Source organism: Oncorhynchus masou, chromosome 29 (assembly GCF_036934945.1).
Source record: "Oncorhynchus masou masou isolate Uvic2021 chromosome 29, UVic_Omas_1.1, whole genome shotgun sequence".
In the NCBI taxonomy this organism is placed as follows: Eukaryota; Metazoa; Chordata; class Actinopteri; order Salmoniformes; family Salmonidae; genus Oncorhynchus; species Oncorhynchus masou.
The window spans coordinates 78,907,879-78,930,053 of NC_088240.1; the positions used below are offsets into that span (position 1 = coordinate 78,907,879).

The window sequence follows — 22,175 nt, forward strand, 5'->3', positions numbered from 1 at the left end:
CCCAACAAAACCCTGTGGCTCTTTGATGCAGATGAGCAAATATTGTTGTTTGACAGAGAGGAGTGAGGTTGGGGGGGATAGGGGGCTGGGTGGTGGGATAGGCGGCTGGGTGGGGGGATAGGGGCTGGGAGGTGGGAGGGTTAGGGTCTGGGTGGTGGGAGGGATAAAGGGCTGGGTGGTGGGAGGGATAGGGGGTTGGGTGGTGGGAGGGATAGGGGGTTGGGTGGTGGGAGGGATAGGGGGTTGGGTGGTGGGAGGGATAGGGGGCTGGGTGATGGGAGGGATAGGGGGCTGGGTGGTGGGAGGGATAGGGGGTTGGGTGGTGGGAGGGATTTGTTTAGAAGTATTGCATGGGTGCATTTAAGAGAGGGGAGAAGAACAATGGACTTGTTGATGCATGTCACGCTACTAATCAGTGGGAATAGGGGACAGGTGTGTGCAATGAAAGTTCCGGAGGGATCCGTGACAGTAACATCAATGCATAGCATCAATGCCTTCCTCTTGCAGGAACTGCTGACACACTCCAGCCACATGAGGTCTAGCATTGTTTTGCATTAGGAGGAACCCAGGGCCAACCGCACCAGCATATGGTCTCACAAGGGGTCTGAGGATCTCATCTCGGTACCTAATGGTAGTCAGGCTACCTCTAGCGAGCACATGGAGGGCTGTGTGGCCCCCCAAAGAAATGCCACCCCACACCATGACTGACCCACCGCCAAACCGGTCATGCTGGAGGATGTTGCAGGCAGCAGAACGTTCTCCACGGCGTCTCCAGACTCTGTCACGTCTGTCACATGTGCTCAGTGTGAACCTGCTTTCATCTATGAAGAGCACAGGGCGCCAGTGGCGAATTTGCCAATCTTGGTGTTCTCTGGCAAATGCCAAATGTCCTGCACGGTGTTGGGCTGTAAGCACAACCCCCACCTGTGGACGTCGGGCCCTCATACCACCCTCATGCAGTCTGTTTCTGACCGTTTGAGCAGACACATGCACATTTGTGGCCTGCTGGAGGTCATTTTGCAGGGCTCTGGCAGTGCTCCTCCTGCTCCTCCTTGCACAAAGGCGAAGGTAGCGGTCCTGCTGCTGGGTTGTTGCCCTCCTTCGGCCTCCTCCACGTCTCCTGCTGTACTGGTCTGTCTCCTGGTAGCGCCTCCATGCTCTGGACACTACGCTGACAGACACAGCAAACCTTCTTGCCACAGCTCACATTGATGTGCCATCCTGGATGAGCTGCACTACCTGAGCCACTTGTGTGGGTTGTAGACTCCGTCTCATGCTACCACTAGAGTGAAAGCACCGCCAGCATTCAAAAGTGACCAAAACATCAGCCAGGAAGCATAGGAACTGAGAAGTGGTCTGTGGTCACCACCTGCAGAACCACTCCTTTATTGGGGGTGTCTTGCTAAATGCCTATAATTTCCACCTGTTGTCTATTCCATTTGCACAACAGCATGTGAAATTTATTGTCAATCAGTGTTGCTTCCTAAGTGGACAGTTTGATTTCACAGAAGTGTGATTGACTTGGAGTTACATTGTGTTGTTTAAGTGTTCCCTTTATTTCTTTGAGCAGTGTATACAGTGCATTCGGAAAGTATTCAGACACCTTGACTTTTTACACATTTTATTACATTATAGCCTTATTCTACAATTGATAAATGTAAAAATCTTCAATCTACACACAATACCCCATAATTATGCTTATTTATTTTCCCTTGTGTACTTTAACTATTTGTACATTGTTACAACACTTTATAAAGGAAGGGGAGAGAGAGAGATAAAGGGAAGGGGAGAGAGTAGGAGAGAGAGAGAGATAAAGGGAAGGGGAGAGAGTAGGAGAGAGAGTAGGAGAGAGAGATAAAGGGAAGGGGAGAGAGAGTAGGAGAGAGCGAGTAGGAGAGAGAGAGAGATAAAGGGAAGGGGAGAGAGAGAGATAAAGGGAAGGGGAGAGGGAGAGAGTAGGAGAGAGAGATAAAGGGAAGGGGAGAGGGGGAGAGAGAAAGTAGGAGAGAGAGAGAGAGAGATAAAGGGAAGGGGAGAGAGAGTAGGAGAGAGAGAGAGATAAAGGGAAGGGGAGAGAGAGTAGGAGAGAGAGAGAGATAAAGGGAAGGGGAGAGAGAGAGAGATAAAGGGAAGGGGAGAGAGAGAGAGTTAAAGGGAAGGGGAGAGGGAGAGAGAGAGTTAAAGGGAAGGGGAGAGGGAGAGAGAGAGTTAAAGGGAAGGGAAGGGGAGAGAGAGAGGTAAAGGGAAGGGGAGAGGGAGAGAGAGAGTAGGAGAGAGAGATAAAGGGAAGGGGAGAGGGAGAGAGAGAGAGTAGGAGAGAGAGATAAAGGGAAGGGGGAGGGGGAGAGTGAGAGTAGGACAGAGAGAGAGAGATAAAGGGAAGGGGAGAGAGAGAGAGAGATAAAGGGAAGGGGAGAGAGTTAAAGGGAAGTTGAGAGATAAAGGGAAGGGGAGAGAGAGAGAGATAAAGGGAAGGGGAGAGAGAGAGAGATATAAAGGGAAGGGGAGAGAGAGAGATAAATGGAAGGGGAGAGAGAGAGAGATAAAGGGAAGGAGAGAGAGAGAGAGATAAAGGGAAGGGGAGAGAGTAGGAGAGAGAGAGAGAGATAAAGGGAAGGGGAGAGAGAGTAGGAGAGAGCGAGTAGGAGAGAGAGAGATAAAGGGAAGGGGAGAAAGGGAGAGAGAGAGAGAGAGAGAGATAAAGGGAAGGGGAGAGAGAGAGATAAAGGGAAGGGGAGAGAGTAGGAGAGAGAGTAGGAGAGAGAGAGAGAGAGATAAAGGTAAGGGGAGAGAGAGTAGGAGAGAGCGAGTAGGAGAGAGAGATAAAGGGAAGGGGAGCGAGAGGGAGATAAAGGGAAGGGGAGAGGGAGAGAGAGAGTAGGAGAGAGAGATAAAGGGAAGGGGAGAGGGGGAGAGAGAGAGTAGGAGAGAGAGAGAGAGAGAGAGAGGGATAAAGGGAAGGGGAGAGAGTAGGAGAGAGAGAGAGAGATAAAGGGAAGGGGAGAGAGAGTAGGAGAGAGCGAGTAAGAGAGAGAGATAAAGGGAAGGGGAGCGAGAGGGAGATAAAGGGAATGGGAGAGGGGGAGAGAGAGTAGGAGAGAGAGATAAAGGGAAGGGGAGAGGGAGAGAGAGTAGGACAGAGAGATAAAGGGTAGGGGAGAGGGGGAGAGAGAGAGTAGGAGAGAGAGAGATAAAGGGAAGGGGAGAGAGAGTAGGAGAGAGAGAGATAAAGGGAAGGGGAGAGAGAGAGAGATAAAGGGAAGGGGAGAGAGAGAGATAAATGGAAGGGGAGAGAGAGAGAGATAAAGGGAAGGAGAGAGAGAGAGAGAGATAAAGGGAAGGGGAGAGAGTAGGAGAGAGAGAGAGAGAGATAAAGGGAAGGGGAGAGAGAGTAGGAGAGAGCGAGTAGGAGAGAGAGATAAAGGGAAGGGGAGCGAGAGGGAGATAAAGGGAAGGGGAGAGGGAGAGAGAGAGTAGGAGAGAGAGATAAAGGGAAGGGGAGAGGGGGAGAGAGAGAGAGAGAGGGATAAAGGGAAGGGGAGAGAGTAGGAGAGAGAGTAGGAGAGAGAGAGAGATAAAGGGAAGGGGAGAGAGAGTAGGAGAGAGCGAGTAGGAGAGAGAGATAAAGGGAAGGGGAGCGAGAGGGAGATAAAGGGAATGGGAGAGGGGGAGAGAGAGAGTAGGAGAGAGAGATAAAGGGAAGGGGAGAGGGAGAGAGAGTAGGACAGAGAGATAAAGGGTAGGGGAGAGGGGGAGAGAGAGAGTAGGAGAGAGAGAGATAAAGGGAAGGGGAGAGAGAGTAGGAGAGAGAGAGATAAAGGGAAGGGGAGAGAGAGAGAGAGAGAGATAAAGGGAAGGGGAGAGAGAGAGTTAAAGGGAAGGGGAGAGAGAGTTAAAGGGAAGGGGAGAGGGAGAGAGAGAGAGAGTAGGAGAGAGAGATAAAGGGAAGGGGAGAGGGGGAGAGAGAGAGTAGGAGAGAGAGAGAGAGATAAAGGGAAGGGGAGAGAGAGAGTAGGAGATAGAGATAAAGGGAAGGGGAGAGGGAGAGAGTAGGGGAGAGATAAAGGGAAGGGGAGAGGGGGAGAGAGAGAGTAGGAGAGAGAGAGAGAGTAGGAGAAAGATAAAGGGAAGGGGAGAGGGGGAGAGAGAGAGTAGGAGAGAGAGAGATTGATAAAGGGAAGGGGAGGGAGAGAGAGATAAAGGGAAGGGGAGAGAGAGAGAGATAAAGGGAAGGGGAGAGAGAGAGAGAGAGAGAGGGAGAGGGAGAGAGAGATAAAGGGAAGGGGAGAGAGAGAGATAAAGGGAAGGGGAGAGAGTAGGAGAGAGAGTAGGAGAGAGAGAGATAAAGGGAAGGGGAGAGAGTAGGAGAGAGAGTAGGAGAGAGAGAGATAAAGAGAAGGGGAGAGAGAGTAGGAGAGAGAGAGATAAAGGAAAGGGGAGAGGGAGAGAGAGAGAGTAGGAGAGAGAGATAAAGGGAAGGGGAGAGGGGGAGAGAGAGTAGGAGAGAGAGAGAGATAAAGGGAAAGGGAGAGAGAGAGAGAGAGATAAAGATAAAGGGAAGGGGAGAGAGAGAGAGTTATTGTGGTGTGTCTCCTGCAGCAGTATTTATCCTCCACTTTGTGTGGTATTGTGACAGCTCTGCCAAAACCAGGCCACTTCAGTGATATGACAACAACCTGAGAGGGTGTGGGAGTGGGGTGATGACGGGGGAAGAGAAAGAGTCGGAGGAAAAGTGAGATGGAGGAGGAGAGAAATAGACAGTAGAGGAGAGAGGGAGAGAGGGAGAGAGGGAGAGAGGGAGAGAGGGAGAGACAGTAAGACTGCTTGACTCATTGATATGATGTCAGCTCCTGAGCCAGGGAGAGACTAGAGCTGTGCTGACATGTTCCAGCAGGCAGAGAGGAATACCATCATGCCTCATAGACTCCCAGCTTTATACTGAACACAATGTTATCGAGCAGACTAACATACAGCTTCATCACAAGGCCTCCCCATTAAACAGTTTCAGCTATATCCTTTGTTCTTGTTTTTTTGTTGTTGTTGTTATCACCATAGAAAGCATTTGATGGACATGTCTGTGAACCAATTATTTCTTTCTTTTCAGGCAGCCTGGGGGCGGATACTGAAAAGCGGCTGGTGGAGTACCTTCTAAACCCCGCCCACTATAACAAACTGATCCGCCCAGCGACCAATCGTTCTGAGCTGGTGACAGTTCAGCGGATGGTGTCACTGGCCCAGCTCATCAGTGTGGTGAGTATGTGTCTGTGTGTGTGGGGTGGCCCATGAACTGTCTCTAACCCACCCACCTCAGAACATAATAATGTCTCTAACCCACCCCAATAATGTTGCTGTGTTCCTCTTTCTATTGCAGCACGAGAGAGAGCAGGTTATGACCACCAACGTATGGCTCACACAGGTCAGTTACACTCTGTCTTCACCTTTCTCTCCTGATCTCTCTGTCTTCACCTCTCTCTCCTTATCTCTCTGTCTTCACCTTTCTCTCCTTATCTCTCTGTCTTCACCTCTCTCTCATTATCTCTATGTCTTTACCTCCTCTCTCCTTATCTCTCTGTCTTCACCTCTCTCTCATTATCTTTCTGTCTTCACCTCTCTCCTTATCCCTCTGTCTTCACCTCTCTCTCCTTATCCCTCTGTCTTCACCTCTCTCTCTCCTTATGTCTCTGTCTTTACCTCCTCTCTCATTATCCCTCTGTCTTCACCTCTCTCCTTATCCCTCTGTCTTCACCTTTCTCTCGTTATCCCTCTGTCTTCACCTCTCTCTCGTTATCCCTCTGTCTTCACCTCTCTCTCCTTATGTCTCTGTCTTTACCTCCTCTCTCCTTATCCCTCTGTCTTCACCTCTCTCCTTATCCCTCTGTCTTCACTTCATCTCTCCTTATCCCTCTGTCCTCACCTCATCTCTCCTTATCCCTCTGTCTTCACATCTCTCTGTTTATCCCTCTGTCTTCACTTCTCCTTATCTCTCTGTCTTCACCTTTATCTCCTTATCCCTCTGTCTTCACCTCTCTCTCCTTATCCCTCTGTCTTCACCTCTCCATATCTCTCTGTCTTCACCTCCTCTCTCCGTATCCCTCTGTCTTCACCTCTCTCTCCTTATCCCTCTGTCTTCACCTCTCTCTCCTTATCTCACTGTCTTCACCTCTCTCTCCTTATCCTTCCGTCTTCACCTCCTCTCTCCTTATCCCCCGTCTTCACCTTTCTCTCCTTATCTCTCTCTCCTTATCCCTGTCTTCACCTCTCTCTCCTTATCCCTCTATCTTCACCTCTCTCTCCTTATCTCTCTGTCTTCACTTCTCTCTCCTTATCCCTCTGTCTTCACCTCTCTCTCCTTATCGCTCTGTATTCACCTCTCTCTCCGTATCTCTCTGTCTTCACCTCTCTCATTATCCCTCTGTATTCACCTCTCTCTCCTTATCCCTCTGTCTTCACCTCATCTCTCCTTATCCCCCTGTCGTCACCTCTCTCTCCTTAAGCCCTCTGTCTTCACCTCTCTCTCCGTATCTCTCTGTCTTCACCTCTCTCCTTATCCCTCTGTATTCACCTCTCTCTCCTTATCCCTCTGTCTTCACCTCATCTCTCCTTATCCCCCTGTCGTCACCTCTCTCTCCTTATCTCTCTGTCTTCACCTCATCTCTCTTTACCTCTCTGTCTTCACCTCTCTTTTCTTATCCCTCTGTCTTCACCTCTCTCTCCTTATCACTCTGTCTTCACCTCATCTCTCCTTAAGCCCTCTGTCTTCACCTCTCTCTCCTTATCTCTCTGTCTTCACCTCATCTCTCTTTACCTCTCTGTCTTCACCTCTCTTTTCTTATCCCTCTGTCTTCACCTCTCTCTCCTTATCCCTCTGTCTTCACCTCATCTCTCCTTATCCCTCTGTCTTCACCTCTCTCTCCTTATCTCTCTGTCTTTACCTCTCTCTTTTTATCCCTCTGTCTTCACCTCTCCTTATCTCTCTGTCTACACCTCTATCTCAACTTCACAAAGCAAAAAAACATTTTTTATACATTTTTGCCAATTTATTTAAAAAAATAAAAATATTACATTTACATAAGTATTCAGACTCTTTACTCAGTACTTGTTGAAGCATCTTTGGAAGAGATTACAGCCTTGAGTCTTCTTGGGTATGACGCTAAAAGCATGGTACACCTTTATTTTGATAGTTTCTTACATTATTTTCTGCAGATCCTCTCAAGCTCTGTCAGGTTGGATGAGGAGCGTCGCTGAACAGCTATTGTCAGGTCTCTCCAGAGATGTTGGATCGGGTTCAAGTCCGGTCTCTGGCTGGGCCACTCAAGGACATTCAGAGACTTGACCCAAAGCCACTCCAGCGTTTTCTTGGCTGTGTGCTTAGGGTCTCTGTCCTGGTGGAAGGTGAACCTTCGCCCCAGTCTGAGGTCCTGCGTGCTCTGGAGCAGGTTTTCACCAAGGATCTCTCTGTACTTTGCTCCGTTCATATTTCCCTCGATCCTGACTAGTCTCCCAGTCCCTGCCACTGAAAAACACCCCCAAAGCATGATGCTGCCACTACGATGCTTCATCGTAGGAATGGTGCCTGGTTTCCTCCAGATGTGACGCTAAGCATTCAAGAGTTCAATCTTGGTTTCATCAGACCAGTGACTCATGTTCTGAGTCTTTAGGTACCTTTTTGGCAAACTCCAAGTGGGCTGTCATGTGCCTTTTACTGAGGAGTGGCTTCCTTCTGGCCACTCTACTATAAAGGCCTGATTGGTGGAGTGCTGCAGAGATGGTTGTCCTTCTGGAAGGTTCTCCCATCTCCACAGAGGAACTCTGGAGCTCTGTCAGAGTGACCATTGGGTTCTTGGTCACCTCCCTGACCAAGGCCCTTCTCCCCAGATTGCTCAGTTTGGCCAGACGGCCAGCTCTACTCTAAGCTTACTCTAAACTTGTTCCATTTAAGAATGATGGAGGCCACTGTGTTCTTGGGGACCTACAACACTGCAGACATTTTTTGGTACCCTTCCCCAGATCTGTGCCTCGACAGAATCCTGTCTAGGAGCTCTATGGACAAATCCTTCTACCTCATGGCTTGGTTTTTGCTCTGACATGCACTGTCAACTGTGGGACCTTATAAAGACAGGTGTGTGCCTTTCCAAATCATGTCCCATCAATTGAATTTACCACAGGTGGACTCCAATCAAGTTGTAGAAACATCTCAAGGACGATCAATGGAAACAGGATGCATCCGAGTTCAATTTCGAGTCTCATAGCAATGGGTCTGAATACTTTTGTTTTTTATTTGTAATACATTTGCAAACATTTGACTTGTTTTCGCTTTGTAGTTATGGGGTATTGTGTGTAGATTCTAGAGGATTTTTTTTATTTCATCCATTTTAGAAAAAGGCTGTAATGTAACAAAATGTGGAAAAGTCAAGGGGTCTGAATACTTTCTGAATGCACTGTATGTCATAATTGACATTATTTGATTCAATACAACGTTTAGTCGTAACATCCTATTGAAATAATATAATAGAAATATCCAATTATATCAGTTATATTATCATACTATGGTTCTGTCCTCTGTATGATGTGACCATTAACTCCAGAGTTAAAGAAACAGACAGAAGGGCACTTTATCCATCCCAGTCCCTCAGAGATATTCTCCTTTAGATGAATGGTTCAGGGTCAACACAGATCCATCAAGTAGGATTTTAAATGAATTGCAGAAGGTAAAAGGCCGGTCTAATATTACATTACTGATGAATGATGCTTTTCCTCTGTCCATTCAAATCATGTGGCATTCAAGGACATAAGGTAGTGGTTGAAATGTACACAATTGTTACCCAGAGGAAAATCGGGGATGGTTGTACTTTTTCAAGGGGAGGGTTTAACATTTGTTTTATTTAGTCCAGGGGAGGGTAATGTAATTTGTAATCAATTAAATGTCATATTACTCTGTGTTTGAGAATGAGTTGCCCAATGCTGCCCCTCATACCTGATTCTCTGCTGAGCGTGCAATAGAGTCCGCCTAGTGTGGTCTCCATCAAATGTTCCATACCCTATACTATAGGCTATATGATGAGCATGCTCTGAGAATCACAGGGCAAAGTTACAGGGCCTTCAGAAAGTATTCACACCCCTTGACTTATTCCACATTTTGTTGTGTTACAACCTGAATACAAAATAGGTTAGATAGATTGTTTTCTTTCACCCATCTACACAAGGTTTTGACCCTTGTCTGTTTTCTGGATTCCATTCCCGCCTGCCTGACCTCGAGCCTCTCTGCCACTCTGTACCTCCTGGACTCTGAACTGGTTTGACCCTTGTCTGTTTTCTGGATTCCATTCCCGCCTGCGTGACCTCGAGCCTCTCTGCCACTCTGTACCTCCTGGACTCTGAACTGGTTTGACCCTTGTCTGTTTTCTGGATTCCATTCCCGCCTGCCTGACCTCGAGCCTGTCTGCCACTCTGTACCTCCTGGACTCTGAACTGGTTTGACCCTTGTCTGTTTTCTGGATTCCATTCCCGCCTGCCTGACCTCGAGCCTCTCTGCCACTCTGTACCTCCTGGACTCTGAACTGGTTTGACCCTTGTCTGTTTTCTGGATTCCATTCCCGCCTGCCTGACCTCGAGCCTCTCTGCCACTCTGTACCTCCTGGACTCTGAACTGGTTTGACCCTTGTCTGTTTTCTGGATTCCATTCCCGCCTGCCTGACCTCGAGCCTGTCTGCCACTCTGTACCTCCTGGACTCTGAACTGGTTTGACCCTTGTCTGTTTTCTGGATTCCATTCCCGCCTGCCTGACCTCGAGCCTCTCTGCCACTCTGTACCTCCTGGACTCTGAACTGGTTTGACCTTTTGCCTGTCCACGACCATTCTCTTGCCTACTCCTTTTGGATTGACTAAGATAATGCTTGTAAATCATTAAGGAATGACACGTTTTTCAGGATACAAAATGTACAGAAAAGAGCTAAGCACAGGCTAAATGTAAAACCTGGTTCAGACTACGTTCCACTATAAGGGTATAAGGCGAGACCCAGATGTAGACATGGGAGGCAGATGGTTTGAATCTTTGATATTCATTAACATGATTCAGCCACCACTATGCTTGAAGATATGGAGAGTGGTACTCTGTAATGTATTAGATTTGCCCCAAACATAACACTTTGCCTTCTGGACAAAAAGTTAATTGCTTAGCCACATTTTTAGCAGTATTACTTTAGTGCCTTGTTGCAAACAGGATGTTTGAAATATTTTTATTCTGTACAGGCTTCCTTCTTTTTACTCTGTCAATTAGGTTAGATTTGTGGAATAACTACAATGTTGTTGATCCATCCTCAGTTTTCTCCTATCACAGCCATTAAACTCTGCAACTGTTTTAAAAATCACCATTGGCCTTATGGTGAAATCCCTTTCCTTCTTCTCTGACAACTGAGTTAGGATGGACGCCTGTATCTTTGTAGTGACTGGGTGTATCGATACACCATCCAAACTGTAATTAATAACTTCACCTGCTCAAAGGACTATTCAATGTCTGTTTTTTTGTGTGTTTTTTGTATACCCATATACCACTAGGTGCCCTTCTTTGTGAAGCATTGGAAAACCTCCCTGGTCTTTGTGGTTGAATCTATGTTTGAAATTCCTTACAGATAATTGTATGTGTGGGGTACAGAGATGAGGTAGTCATTCAAAAATCATGTCAAACACAATTATTCCATGCAAATTATTATGTGACTTGTTAAGCACATTTTTACTCCTGAACTTATTTAGGCTTGCCATAACAAAGGGGTTGAAAACTTAAAGACACAAGACATGTCAGCTTTTTATTTTAATTCATTTGTAAACATTTAGAAAAATATAATTCCACTTTGACATTATAGGGTATTTTTTAATACAGGCTGTAACACAACATGTGGAAAAAGTCAAGGGGTGTGAATACTAATTTACATAACTTTACATTACTATGAAGCGGCAGCATGGACAGTGCATGGGTGCTGAAATGCTAATTCGAGAAGGCCTAATTAATTTAAACAGTGTTGATTTTAATTTGACTTTAGGCTATTAACAACAAGAGGGCTTTGTGTAGGAGCCCAATTCTTCCTATTCAAGAAATAAGAGGTATGTCTACCTGTTTGATAGACAAAATTACTCTACAATCCATAGATTTTATCAGCCAATTCCTTCAGTCACCATGCACTCCTTAAATATCTCAGTGTCAATAAAGGGCTTGATGTGTTAAGTCCAAACCAGTGCTCGAGTTGAGGGGGTATGTGAGGGTATTGTGACTTTTTTTAAAGGATCCACCCCCTTTTTTCAATTTTTCACCTAAAATGACTTACCCAAATCTAACTGCCTGTAGAAAGGACATGCATATTCTTGGTACCATTTGAAAGGAAACACTTTGAAGTTTGTGGAAATGTGAAAGGAATGTAGGAGAATACCACAATAGATATGGTAAAAGATAATACAAAAGACAACTGCTCTTTTGTATTTTTTTTGTACCATCATCTTTGAAATGCAAGAGAAAGGCCATAATGTATTATTCCAGCCCAGGTGCAATTTAGATGTGTCACTCGATGGCAGCAGTGTATGTGCAAAGTTTTAGACTGATCCAATGAACCATTGCATTTCTGTTCAAAATGTTGGGTCAAGACTGCCCAAATGTGCCTAATTTGTTTTTTAATAACTTTATGTTCAAAATTGTGCACTCTCCACAAACAATAGCATGGTGTTCTTTTACTGTAATAGCTACTGTAAATTGGACAGTGCCGTTAGATTAACAAGAATTTAAGCTTTCTGACAATATCAGATATGTCTATGTCCTGGGAAATGTTCTTGTTAAGTACAACCTCATGCTAATCGCATTAGCCTACGTTAGCTCAACCGTTCCATGGACGGGACACCGATCCTGAAGAAGTTTTAAAGAAAATACCTACCTCTTGTTAGCTTTTGTGGACCTTATTATATGCAGCAATCTATAACGACACTTTAGTTTGCAATACTTTATGCTTTAAACAAACTGTAAAATGCCGGGGAAAGTCGTGACTATGATGCATATGGGACAACTTTGGTTTGTCACTACGACATTCAGAGGATGTACTACAACCTATTGCAGAGGAGACAAAAATGTTACTTTGAAGTAATGTGTAATTCTGTCACTATCAATTGACGTCTAAAATGTCAACAGGCTATAAAACAATACACTAACTCTAAATCAGTCAGGAGCAAGCTGGGTAACTTAAGAAAGAAAAATAATAATTTAGGCTATATTATTATTATTTATTTGACCTTCATTTAACCAGGGGAAACCCATTGAAACCAGGGTTTTATTTTGAAGGTTGCCCTGGGAACAATAAATCAACATAATCAGAATCAAAACAACACAATCAATTTACAATTTCACATTTCAACAAATCAAATTCAAAAGCAGCAGATAAAATTACACATCAATCAAAACAAGTGCATTTGTCCTTCACCACATTCCTCATGAAAGTCCCAACCTGACCCTTATGTCTTATTAGGCTATAGAGTCATTCTACAATGCCTTTGAATTGACTTTTAGAAACATGAGTTTGGCCGGTCTTTGGTTTGAGGATCATGCGGTGAGCCATGCATGCCTAGTTCATTTAACCTAACAGATGCTCTTATGCCCTAATCACAGTAAACACACATCTATTTTGTGATAACAATATCATGGAATAAAATAGAATACATTTGTTCCGGTTCCGGGTTGGAGCGAGCGGTCGCATCTACACTTCGGTCCGCAGGTAGTATAACTTTTCATTACATTTTTCATTACATTTCATTATAGTACAACGGTTTGATTTGTCTAATCTTAGCAATTTCTTCTTAGCTAGCTACATAGCCGTCTTTGTATCAAAGATAATTGCGTAATTATCGTATTTCGTCGTCCTAACGTAGTCTACACTGCTATCTGCCCAGCAGCTAGCTAAGCAGCTAGCTAACGTCCACTGTCCACCAGCACTGTAGAAACTATTGCACTCAACTGAACGACTCGATTAGTGTAGTGTTAGCTAGCTACATAGTTGTCTTCGCTGTCTTCGTATCCAAGATAATTGTGTAGTTTAGAGTGTGTAGACTTAGAGTGATTATCTTAATTTACCGAGGTTAGCTAGCCAGCTATTTGTCGTCCTTAACGTAGGAGATGCTGCTAGCTAGCTAGCCAACAGCTAGCCAACCTCTACCGAATAGAACTTCAACTACCCGGTCAACATTTCGCTTCGCTCCACAGGTAGTATCACATTTTCATTTCACTTCATTACAGTACAACGGTTTGATTTGTTTGATCGTAGCTAGCTAGCTACATAGCTGTCTTTGTATCTAAGACAATTGTGTAGTCTAGAGCGATTTTCTAGGTTAGCTAGCCAGCTATTGTCGTTCTTTTAACGTAACGTAACGCAATCAACACTGCTAGCTAGCCAGCTAGCCCCCGAATAGCAGCACTGTAGAAACTATTACAGTACAACGGTTTGATTTGTTTGATCGTAGCTAGCTAGCTACATAGCCGTCTTTGTTTCTAAGACAATTGTGTAGTCTAGAGCGATTTTCTAGGTTAGCTAGCCAGCTATTGTCGTTCTTTTAACGTAACGTAACGCAATCAACACTGCTAGCTAGCCAGCTAGCCCCCGAATAGCGGCACTGTAGAAACTATTACACTCGACGGAACAACTTGATTAGTGTAGTGTCAACATCGCAGCCACTACCAGCTAGCCTACAAAGTCAACAACGCAGCCACTGCCAGCTAGCCTACTCCAGCAGTACTGTATCATTTCAATCATTTTAGTCAATAAGATTCTTGCTATGTAAGCTTAACTTTCTGAACATTCGAGACGTGTAGTCCACTTGTCATTCCAATCTCCTTTGCATTAGCGTAGCCTCTTCTGTAGCCTGCCAACTATGTGTCTATCTATCCCTGTTCTCTCCTCTCTGCACAGACCATACAAACGCTCCACACCGCGTGGCCGCGGCCACCCTAACCTGGTGGTCCCAGCGCGCACGACCCACGTGGAGTTCCAGGTCTCCGGTAGCCTCTGGACCTGCCGATCTGCGGCCAACAAGGCAGAGTTCATCTCAGCCTATGCCTCCCTCCAGTCCCTCAACTTCTTGGCACTGACGGAAACATGGATCACCACAGATAACACTGCTACTCCTACTGCTCTCTCTTCGTCCGCCCACGTGTTCTCGCACACCCCGAGAGCTTCTGGTCAGCGGGGTGGTGGCACCGGGATCCTCATCTCTCCCAAGTGGTCATTCTCTCTCTCTCCCCTTACCCATCTGTCTATCGCCTCCTTTGAATTCCATGCTGTCACAGTTACTAGCCCTTTCAAGCTTAACATCCTTATCATTTATCACCCTCCAGGTTCCCTCGGAGAGTTCATCAATGAGCTTGATGCCTTGATAAGCTCCTTTCCTGAGGACGGCTCACCTCTCACAGTCCTGGGCGACTTTAACCTCCCCACGTCTACCTTTGACTCATTCCTCTCTGCCTCCTTCTTTCCACTCCTCTCCTCTTTTGACCTCACCCTCTCACCTTCCCCCTACTCACAAGGCAGGCAATACGCTCGACCTCATCTTTACTAGATGCTGTTCTTCCACTAACCTCATTGCAACTCCCCTCCAAGTCTCCGACCACTACCTTGTATCCTTTTCCCTCTCGCTCTCATCCAACACTTCCCACACTGCCCCTACTCGGATGGTATCGCGCCGTCCCAACCTTCGCTCTCTCTCCCCCGCTACTCTCTCCTCTTCCATCCTATCATCTCTTCCCTCTGCTCATACCTTCTCCAACCTATCTCCTGATTCTGCCTCCTCAACCCTCCTCTCTTCCCTTTCTGCATCCTTTGACTCTCTATGTCCCCTATCCTCCAGGCCGGCTCGGTCCTCCCCTCCCGCTCCGTGGCTCGACGACTCATTGCGAGCTCACAGAACAGAGCTCCGGGCAGCCGAGCGGAAATGGAGGAAAACTCGCCTCCCTGCGGACCTGGCATCCTTTCACTCCCTCCTCTCTACATTTTCCTCCTCTGTCTCTGCTGCTAAAGCCACTTTCTACCACTCTAAATTCCAAGCATCTGCCTCTAACCCTAGGAAGCTCTTTGCCACCTTCTCCTCCCTCCTGAATCCTCCTCCCCCCCCTCCTCCCTCTCTGCAGATGACTTCATCAACCATTTTGAAAAGAAGGCCGACGACATCCGATCCTCATTTGCTAAGTCAAACGACACCGCTGGTTCTGCTCACACTGCCCTACCCTGTGCTCTGACCTCTTTCTCCCCTCTCTCTCCAGATGAAATCTCGCTTCTTGTGACGGCCGGCCGCCCAACAACCTGCCCGCTTGACCCTATCCCCTCCTCTCTTCTCCAGACCATTTCCGGAGACCTTCTCCCTTACCTCACCTCGCTCATCAACTCATCCCTGACCGCTGGCTACGTCCCTTCCGTCTTCAAGAGAGCGAGAGTTGTACCCCTTCTGAAAAAACCTACACTCGATCCCTCCGATATCAACAACTACAGACCAGTATCCCTTCTTTCTTTTCTCTCCAAAACTCTTGAACGTGCCGTCCTTGGCCAGCTCTCCCGCTATCTCTCTCAGAATGACCTTCTTGATCCAAATCAGTCAGGTTTCAAGACTAGTCATTCAACTGAGACTGCTCTTCTCTGTATCACGGAGGCGCTCCGCACTGCTAAAGCTAACTCTCTCTCCTCTGCTCTCATCCTTCTAGACCTATCGGCTGCCTTCGATACTGTGAACCATCAGATCCTCCTCTCCACCCTCTCCGAGTTGGGCATCTCCGGCGCGGCCCACGCTTGGATTGCGTCCTACCTGACAGGTCGCTCCTACCAGGTGGCGTGGCGAGAATCTGTCTCCTCGCCACGCGCTCTCACCACTGGTGTCCCCCAGGGCTCTGTTCTAGGCCCTCTCCTATTCTCGCTATACACCAAGTCACTTGGCTCTGTCATAACCTCACATGGTCTCTCCTATCATTGCTATGCAGACGACACACAATTAATCTTCTCCTTTCCCCCTTCTGATGACCAGGTGGCGAATCGCATCTCTGCATGTCTGGCAGACATATCAGTGAGGATGACGGATCACCACCTCAAGCTGAACCTCGGCAAGACGGAGCTGCTCTTCCTCCCAGGGAAGGACTGCCCGTTCCATGATCTCGCCATCACGGTTGACAACTCCATTGTGTCCTCCTCCCAGAGCGCTAAGAACCTTGGCGTGATCCTGGACAACACCCTGTCGTTCTCAACCAACATCATGGCGGTGGCCCGTTCCTGTAGGTTCATGCTCTCCAACATCCGCAGAGTACGACCCTGCCTCACACAGGAAGCGGCGCAGGTCCTAATCCAGGCACTTGTCATCTCCCGTCTGGATTACTGCAACTCGCTGTTGGCTGGGCTCCCTGCCTGTGCCATTAAACCCCTACAACTCATCCAGAATGCCGCAGCCCGTCTGGTGTTCAACCTTCCCAAGTTCTCTCACGTCACCCCGCTCCTCCGCTCTCTCCACTGGCTTCCAGTTGAAGCTCGCATCCGCTACAAGACCATGGTGCTTGCCTACGGAGCTGTGAGGGGAACGGCACCGCAGTACCTCCAGGCTCTGATCAGGCCCTACACCCAAACAAGGGCACTGCGTTCATCCACCTCTGGCCTGCTCGCCTCCCTACCACTGAGGAAGTACAGTTCCCGCTCAGCCCAGTCAAAACTGTTCGCTGCTCTGGCCCCCCAATGGTGGAACAAACTCCCTCACGACGCCAGGACAGCGGAGTCAATCACCACCTTCCGGAGACACCTGAAACCCCACCTCTTCAAGGAATACCTAGGATAGGATAAGTAATCCTTCTCACCCCCTCCCCCCCCCCTTAATGATTTAGATGCACTATTGTAAAGTGGCTGTTCCACTGGATGTCAGAAAGGGGAATTCACCAATTTGTAAGTTGCTCTGGATAAGAGCGTCTGCTAAATGACTTAAATGTAAATGTACAAGTGCCTATACTGTAGGCCTACCTGATGATATGCGGGCGGCTGCTGTGTTAAAAAACAAATGACCTTTTCTTGAATTCATGTATGATCAGATACTTCAGTGGTAACTGGTTCTGCTGAGCTCCATGTTTACAGTTGGACAACTTTAGCACTGTTCCAGACTTAGACTATCCTCGTCTCTCAGATCGCAAAGAAGATGAGAGATTTATGCCGTGCTTTTATTAGAATGGAGATCTTTTCACTCCTACCGGTGGTCTGCGAATCACAACTTTCTGGCACTTTGTCATGTAATGCTTACAAAAGAAAAAAACTGTTTCTAAAACTGCATCTAAGGCTCTGGTCTGTCCTAGGAGGGTAAACGGTAGGCATGTTCTCTGCTATCCACTATGTTTTAATTGTTATTATGGGTATAGTGGAGGGTCACTTGTTTTTTTTCAGCGTTCAGGGAGGGACGGGTAAAAGTTGTTCTGGGAGGGTCAGGTAAAAGTTGTTCAGGGAGGGTCGGGTAAAAGTTGTTCTGGGAGGGTCAGGTAAAAGTTGTTCTGGGAGGGTCGGGTAAAAGTTGTTCTGGGAGGGTCGGGTAAAAGTTGTTCAGGGAGGGTCGGGTAAAAGTTGTTCAGGGAGGGTCGGGTAAAAGTTGTTCTGGGAGGGTCGGGTAAAAGTTGTTCAGGGAGGGTCGGGTAAAAGTTGTTCAGGGAGGGTCGGGTAAAAGTTGTTCTGGGAGGGTCAGGTAAAAGTTGTTCTGGGAGGGTCGGGTAAAAGTTGTTCAGGGAGGGTCGGGTAAAAGTTTATTTTACTGAAGGAGGGCCATCCATTTTCAGGTCCGATTTTCTCCAGTTGTCATTCATTATAAATAACGTACAGTCCCTAAAAGTTCTCTCGGTTACTATTCAGAAAGGCCTAAATGTAACTTAGTGAAGGGAATCTCAAATCCGCAGAGAGTGGACCTACACAGGGGGTAAGGAGGGAGCTGGTAAGTCCTGTAACTAAGAGACATATTGGTAACACCTGACCCCTAAAACACTGATGATGAGAAACATTGGTGAGCAGTAGCTCGTTGGATTGGTGGGCTGATGGGCAAACACCCTTTTCCATGGGTCTTTTATCCACATACACAGCAACAACACCCTCTGGAAACATCCCAAACCAATTAAAGTTTGTTTTGACAGATCGCTATACAAGATAAGTCAATTCAATAATTATGTGATGTCAACAAATTACGCATTCACTTTCATGGCGATATGGGTGAACTGTGGAAATTGTTGTGGACTTCAGAACTGTTCTAGCCATCTGAATGTGCGTCCTGGCCGTTCTGTCTGTATGGTTGGGAGCCTCTCTTGAAGTCTCGGGTTTTGCCGCCATGTGTTTCCATTTACCTGGGTTACCTCGGAGCGTGACGTTCCCACCGCAGTTATTACCCAGCGCTCTGTGCGGTCACTCCGTGGGGGGGGGGGGCGCTTCTTTTGTGAAGTCAATGCAATAGCCATCCACTTTGAGACCCTTAATGTCACAGACAACTAGTCAGTCTCGGAGACCTTCTTAGTCCAACTGGGCTCTCGGACTAGGCGTTACAGTAGAGATACAGCATATTTGACAGACAGGGACGCTGTACAAGGAAAAACATGTTGGCTCTTGGGAAGAATGTAGGGTTCATGTGGGAATGTGCTCCACGGATCCCAAACTTACAGCAAAATGACAGAAATGGAGGGTTAAACTGAAGCTCATCCAAAACAGACATTTCACTCCATTTTCGCCATTGGGGATTTGACAGTACTGGCAGTGGAGTTGGTCGTTGAATATTGCCCGCCTCAGGCATACTGGACAGGCCTTGGGTGTCAGTGTATTCTCCATATATCAGATGATTAAGTTATCCCTCACGTCTGCAGGGATGACTGAGTGTTTGATAAACATCAAACACGTTGTGTTTATTCAACCCAACCAAACCGGCGGAAAGTATTGCCTCAGTCGGAGGCTAAGCCAATCCACAAACTGTGGGTTTGTGTTGGTAGTAACCAGCACCTGCAGGTCGGGTCCAACCATAACTTCTGCCTCCTGCACTCCCCAGAAACGTCTTATTTCACACCAGAGATAGGTGTCGTCATCCTATCCTCTTGTCCGCAGGGAGAGCAAGAAGACAAATATTTTCTTTCAGGAGCATCGCTCTGTTACCTGAGAGTTTCATAAATCCAGCACGTCTATTTCCTGGAACTGTTGAGTGTCTTTCCATCCTCTCGCCCCTCCGCCCCACCCTCCAAACCCTTCTCTCAGCCAGTGTTTAGGCCTGGAGCAGGTGCCCCTCCCCTGGGCAGCCTGCTCAGGAAAGGCCCCTGCTGTGCAGACGAGACTGGGCCGCAGCCCGGGCCAAGCTCATGCTGTGAGGGGTATAAGAGGCTCCCTTCTATCCAGACACACACAAAAAAGATTTGCCTTGCACTCCTCCTCCTCTCTCGCTCCGTTTCTCTCCAAAATGCAATCTTCCCATCTGTTTTCCCTCTCTCAAAATCACTCTCTTTCTCTACTTCACAAGTCTCTCTGTTTCCCTCTCTCTCTGCCTCCCTGTCCCTTCTCTCACCCCATATGACTTTATAAAGGTTACAGACTGAAGCACGTTCATCAATCCTGGAAAATTATGAAAAACATGACTACTAAAAAAAGGTTTAACTCTTTACTCAAGCTATCATAATAAGTAGTAAGAGTTACTCATGCCCTGTAGTTACTCACGCCCTGTAGTTACTCACGCCCTGTAGTTACTCATGCCCTGTAGTCACTCACGCCCTGTAGTTACTCACGCCCTGTAGTTACTCATGTCCTGTAGGCCAAGCTGTGTGAGTTACTCATGTCCTGTAGTTACTCATGTCCTGTAGGCCAAGCTGTGTGAGTTACTCATGTCAGTGTAGTTACTCATGCCCTGTAGGCCAAGCTGTGTGAGTTACTCATGTCAGTGTAGTTACTCATGCCCTGTAGGCCAAGCTGTGTGAGTTACTCATGTCAGTGTAGTTACTCATGTCCTGTCGGCCAAGCTGTGTGAGTTACTCGTGTCAGTGTAGTTAATCATGCCCTGTAGGCCAAGCTGTGTGAGTTACTCATGTCAGTGTAGTTACTCATGCCCTGTAGGCCAAGCTGTGTGAGTTACTCATGTCAGTGTAGTTACTCATGCCCTGTAGGCCAAGCTGTGTGAGTTACTCGTGTCAGTGTAGTTACTCATGCCCTGTAGGCCAAGCTGTGTTTTCCTTTCGGAAAAGCTGACCACGACTCCATTTTGCTGATCACTGCCTACAGACAGAAACTAAAACAAGAAGCTCCCACGCTGATGTCTGTCCAACGCTGGTCCGACCAAGCTGATTCCACACTCCAAGACTGCTTCCATCACGTGGACTGGGACATGTTTCGTATTGCGTCAGACAACAACATTGATGAATACGCTGATTCGGTGTGCGAGTTCATTAGAACGTGCGTTGAAGATGTCGTTCCCATAACAACGATTAAAACATTCCCTAACCAGAAACCGTGGATTGATGGCAGCATTCTCGTGAAACTGAAAGCGCGAACCACTGCTTTTAATCAGGGCAAGGTGACTGGTAACATGACCGAATACAAACAGTGCAGCTATTCCCTCCGCAAGGCTATCAAACAAGCTAAGCGTCAGTACAGAGACAAAGTAGAATCTCAATTCAACGGCTCAGACACAAGAGGTATGTGGCAGGGTCTACAGTCAATCACGGACTACAAGAAGAAAACCAGCCCAGTCACGGACCAGGATGTCTTGCTCCCAGGCAGACTAAATAACTTTTTTGCCCGCTTTGAGGACAATACAGTGCCACTGACACAGCCTGCAACGAAAACATGCGGTCTCTCCTTCACTGCAGCCGAGGTGAGTAAAACATTTAAACGTGTTAACCCTTGCAAGGCTGCAGGCCCAGACGGCATCCCCAGCCGTGCCCTCAGAGCATGCGCAGACCAGCTGGCTGGTGTGTCTACGGACATATTCAATCAATCCCTATACCAGTCTGCTGTTCCCACATGCTTCAAGAGGGCCACATTTACATTTACATTACATTTAAGTCATTTGGCAGACGCTCTTATCCAGAGCGACTTACAAATTGGACCATTGTTCCTGTTCCCAAGAAAGCTAAGGTAACTGAGTTAAACGACTACCGCCCCGTAGCACTCACTTCCGTCATCATGAAGTGCTTTGAGAGACTAGTCAAGGACCATATCACCTCCACCCTACCTGACACCCGACCCACTCCAATTTGCTTACCGCCCAAATAGGTCCACAGACGATGCAATCTCAACCACACTGCACACTGCCCTAACCCATCTGGACAAGAGGAATACCTATGTGAGAATGCTGTTCATCGACTACAGCTCGGCATTTAACACCATAGTACTCTCCAAGCTCGTCATCAAGCTCGAGACCCTGGGTCTCGACCCCGCCCTGTGCAACTGGGTACTGGACTTCCTGACAGGCCACCCCCAGGTGGTGAGGGTAGGCAACAACATCTCCACCCCGCTGATCCTCAACACTGGGGCCCCACAAGGGTGTGTTCTGAGCCCTCTCCTGTACTCCCTGTTCACCCACAACTGTGCGGCCACGCACGCCTCCAACTCAATCATCAAGTTTGCGGACGACACAACAGTGGTAGGCTTGATTACCAACAACGACGAGACGGCCTACAGGGAGGAGCTGAGGGCCCTCGGAGTGTGGTGTCAGGACAATAACCTCACACTCAACGTCAACAAAACTAAGGAGATGATTGTGGACTTCAGGAAACAGCAGAGGGAACACCCACCTATCCACATCGATGGAACAGTAGTGGAGAGGGTAGTAAGTTTTAAGTTCCTCGGCATACACATCACAGACAAACTGAATTGGTCCACTCACACAGACAGCATCGTGAAGAAGGCGCAGCAGCGCCTCTTCAACCTCAGGAGGCTGAAGAAATTCGGCTTGTCACCAAAAGCACTCACAAACTTCTACAGATGCACAATCGAGAGCATCCTGGCGGGCTGTATCACCGTCTGGTACAGCAACTGCTCCGCCCACAACCGTAAGGCTCTCCAGAGGGTAGTGAGGTCTGCACAACGCATCACCGGGGGCAAACTACCTGCCCTCCTGGACACCTACACCACCCGATGTTACAGGAAGGCCATAAAGATCATCAAGGACAACACCCACCCGAGCCACTGCCT

General features: G+C 47.4%; 1 long non-coding RNA gene across 1 annotated transcript; it reads left to right on the top strand.

Moving 5' to 3' along the window:
- The first annotated feature begins 5,164 nt into the window (after positions 1 to 5,164).
- Positions 5,165 to 7,284, top strand: LOC135521329 (uncharacterized). Its single transcript, XR_010452526.1, has 3 exons — positions 5,165 to 5,250; positions 5,372 to 5,416; positions 7,204 to 7,284. It is a non-coding gene; the product is annotated as an uncharacterized LOC135521329 (long non-coding RNA).
- The last annotated feature ends 14,891 nt before the right edge of the window (positions 7,285 to 22,175 follow it).